Source organism: Hydra vulgaris, chromosome 13, assembly GCF_038396675.1.
Source record: "Hydra vulgaris chromosome 13, alternate assembly HydraT2T_AEP".
NCBI lineage: Eukaryota > Metazoa > Cnidaria > Hydrozoa > Anthoathecata > Hydridae > Hydra > Hydra vulgaris.
Window position 1 is genome coordinate 59,309,846 of NC_088932.1, and position 4,424 is coordinate 59,314,269.

The 4,424-nt window shown below is 25.8% G+C and overlaps 1 long non-coding RNA gene across 2 annotated transcripts; it reads left to right on the top strand.

The window, feature by feature from the left end:
* Positions 1-2,737: 2,737 nt before the first annotated feature.
* LOC136090239 (uncharacterized) lies at positions 2,738-3,857 on the top strand. 2 transcript variants are annotated; one of them, XR_010643284.1, is made up of 3 exons: positions 2,738-2,844; positions 3,128-3,283; positions 3,645-3,857. It is a non-coding gene; the product is annotated as an uncharacterized LOC136090239 (long non-coding RNA). The 2 variants fall into 2 exon arrangements; XR_010643283.1 differs by having other exon boundaries at positions 2,738-2,835.
* Positions 3,858-4,424: the final 567 nt, after the last annotated feature.

The following is a 4,424-nucleotide window of genomic DNA, read 5'->3' on the forward strand; positions in this document are numbered from 1 at the left end:
CAAATCAGAACTAAGACTAAGATTTTTAATGATACTTGGTAGGTAAGTTTGGTGTTCCAAAATTACATGGGAATGTGATTTTGGATGACCAAACTTACCTACCTTAAAACGATTTAAGGAGGGGATCACGTAGCCTCATGTGTTCATTAGACAAATTTGAGTTATAAATGATATTATAAATATTCAGTTTTAATTTATCGGTTAAACGTATAGTCGTAAGTTGAGCTTTTGTATTATTGAATTGAATAATTGGTGTAGATAAGTTTATTCAACAATCCAAAACCATGACGTGTCAAACAATCTTTTTTCTTTCGAAATACCACTGTTTGGAATGGTCGAAGAGATTCCTCAGTTTGTAACTGGACATAAGCTTTGCGTAAATTGCTAGTTTGTTTCCCATCCTCCTTTAATCCCTCAGCTACTCAACTCACAATTGCATCTCTTGTATACGTTTTAATAAAACTGTTAGCTTCTGTCCAGTTTAAAACGGGTCTGATTTTGTTATCTTTATTTTGTTCGATAGCAGATAAAAGAAATTTGCCCTTTGAGTGGTCCCTTTTTTTTTTTTTCATACTTAATTAACGATTTACAATTGATCCATTTTTGTAGTTCATTTTTGTATTCTGCTCTGGCATGTTTTGGTATTAGGCAACTTTGTTAAATAATGGGTTGCTGCCTTCTCCATCTCTCTATTTCTATTCAACATTTCATTCGATAACATTCAATATTGCTTGATGATCTCGTTTTTTAATGTCAAATTTATTGACCTTATCTTTGTTTGAGATTGCTATTAGATGCGTGCAGGACCTAAACTTTACCATTCCAGATGGTGAAATAAAAACTCCTTTTAGCAACTTAATATAACTCACTTCAAGCATCATATCAACCCCAAACGGTTGAAAATTCACAAAAACTCTTTTGCCAAGTCACATAACTGAAATTAATTGTATCCAAGTACAAAACTTCGTTTCGTACTTGAATACCATCAATTTTAATAGAGAAAACTACTGATCCATTACATTGATGAGTTTCTCTATCAAAAGTTAACACCTTTGAACAAGTTTGGGTCTTCCCAGCTAACACATGCTTAATTGGCCCAACGTTGGGTTAACGTTGGATTGGATGACTAACGTTGGCCCAACGTAGTGCCAACGCAATGTAGATTTTCATCACATTAGCTCTACGTTGGGCCAACTTACTTTGAAAAACTTACGCTTGCGGCTTATCGAGCTATTCACGCAAAGCATTTATATATAGCATTACAATCTCCATTTTAAAATAGTTTGCTTTTTATAATGGCATCGTTGTAAATTAATAGAAAAAGCAAAGTAATTTTTGAGTGTTCTGCAAAGATATTAGAGCGTTGCGTGCAAGGAATTGTGCAGCTACACTTACAAAGGATTCAATACAATATCTATAATATTATTAGTTTCGTCATAAATTTTAAATCGTAAACCAAGATTTCTGTTGTTTTTATCAAAAAATTTATTGTTAATTTTAGATAATATTTTGTTAATTTTAGATAAAATATATATATATTATATATATATATATATATATATATATATATATATATATATATATATATATAGTAATATATATATATATATATATATATTTATATATATATATATTTATATAGTATATATAATATATATATATATATATATATATAATATATATATTTTATAGAATACATTATATCAATATAAATTATCTATAAATATATATTATATATAATATATATATATATATATATATAAATATATATATATATATATATATATATATATATATATATATATATATATATATATATATATATATATATATATATATATATATATATATTATATAGTATAGTATATAATATACTATATTATATATAATATATATTATGTGTATATTATATAGTATAGTATTATTATGTAGGTATATTATATACTATAATATATATGTATATATATATATATATATATATATATATATATATATATATATATATATGTATATATATATATATATATATATATATAGATATAGATATATATATATATATTATATAATATATATTTATATATATATATATATATATTTATATATATATATATATATATATATATATATATTTATATATATATGTATATATATATATATGTACATATATATATATATATATATATATATATATAAATATATATATATATATATATATATATATATATATATATATATATATATTTATATAGTATATATTACTGTTACCCACAGTGTCAGGAATTTGCTAAATGCTAATATTTATATTTATTATTTGCTATTTTTATTTTTTATATAATATTATTTGCCAAATAATATTATATATATATAGCAAATAATATTATAACTATTAGCATTTAGCTAATTCCTGATACTGCGGGTAAAAGTAATATATACTATATAGCTCTAGTTTATGTATTGAGCACTCTTTAAAATATACATAATTATACATGATAATATAAAGATACTATTTTTAATATTTACATATATAGACTTGTGTATATATATATGTATATATATATATATATATATATATATATATATATATATATATATATATATATATATATATATATATATATATATATATATATATGTATATATATATGTATATATATATATATATATATATATATATATATATATATATATATATATCGTCGCTGAAAAACAAGACTCAGTCAGTGTTTTTATCGTTTGTTATATTTACTTTTAGTTAGTAATGTGAGTGAACAACAGAATAGCAATTTGCCTATGCGAAGAATGTCACCTGGTTTATCAACATTAATATGTCTCGACGTAAATAATGTATTTTTTGCTTTTAAATTTTAAATATTACATATGTTTTAGTAGTCATTATTACACTGTAGAGTATAAAAAAAGCCTCCAAAAAATACTAGATCCAGGCCTATAAAAGTAATAATCCACCGCTGCGCTCCTCAGATGTTGCTGTGGTATTAACTGACAATATATTTTTGCCATTGCATACCATCTTAATAACATATTTAGCAGGTTCTACTTGAAAGAGCTTCAGTGTACTTTTAATAAAATATTTTATCTGATCTTATGGGTTTATTTTTAAACTTTTCAGATTATTTATCTTGTTTTGATTGATGGATGAGTTGTTGAAGGAACAGTGAGCAACATTTTCTGTTAATTGATGGCTACAGAAGTGGATCAACAAAGTAAACAGTGAAGGTCGAGGAGGACAAAGCAAGGGATGAAAAACATGAATCTATTGTTTATGGTTAGTGATCAATAAATATTAAACATGATAATAGTTATGGTGTATAGGGCCATTCAGTTATAACATAAAACAATTTACTTATACACATGTAAGTTTTAACTTATACTTAAGTTATAACTGAATGTAACCCTATTTAAGGTTTTAACTTTTAGGAAACCCAAGTTGGCTTTACGAAAAATAGATAAAATTTGGTTTAAATGTAAATAGAATGTAATTGGTTCCATTTGTTGTCTTTTTAATGATTGCCCAACAAATTACTTTTAAACTGTAGTTAATCTATTTTTTAGGGCTACTAAAGTTTTTGAAATGTTTTAACACAAAGTTATTTAATAATATTTAAATGTATTTTTTTTACGACAAGGTGCAAAAGATGTTTCAAAAGCGGAAGTAAACGATCAAATGAAGTCGTGGGTTCGTAAATTGTACGACCGAAAAAAGTCAGATGGTGCGAGGATTGATTATGCATGCCACTCGGAACTTTGGGACAAAGGCAGTGATGCAAATGGCGAAGATAATGTCTAGATTATTGTATAACAGTTTTAATATTATCTGATATTCATTTCATTTTATTGAATATGTTTAGTTTTTCACCTTGAAAATAAATTTAGCTTGAATGAAATAACAAACACATTTCAGTTTGCATTTGATTAAATCAATTTAAATAGCTTTAATCATACGTCGATTGCAATTGCAATCTTTTTAATACATTAAAAATAAACAAACTTAAGAAATTTTATGTTAACAATGACCTAACTAACTGCGTGCTAGTTACAAGTAGCGTTTATAATTCACTGAACCTAATAAAATATATCGTCGGATAAATGCTGGCTAAACTGCATTGGGCCAATGTAATCGGGCCAATGTATGCCCGGCGGCCATCAAGGAATCGGCCCAACGCTGGATGCCAACGTTGGGCCAACGTTACAAGAAGCATTGGGCCAACGTTGGCCCAACGCTGGTGTGTTAGCTGGGTTTTTATAATTTTCTTGACTACAATTTTTGATTTATGATTGTAATTAAACATCCCGTGTCCACCCTAACTATCGCTACAGTACCATCAACCTTTAGGAGCAAGCTATCGCATTTTCCTCGCCCCAGCACTTTTTCTCCTGCATCTTTAGGCATTTTTCAGACACGTATT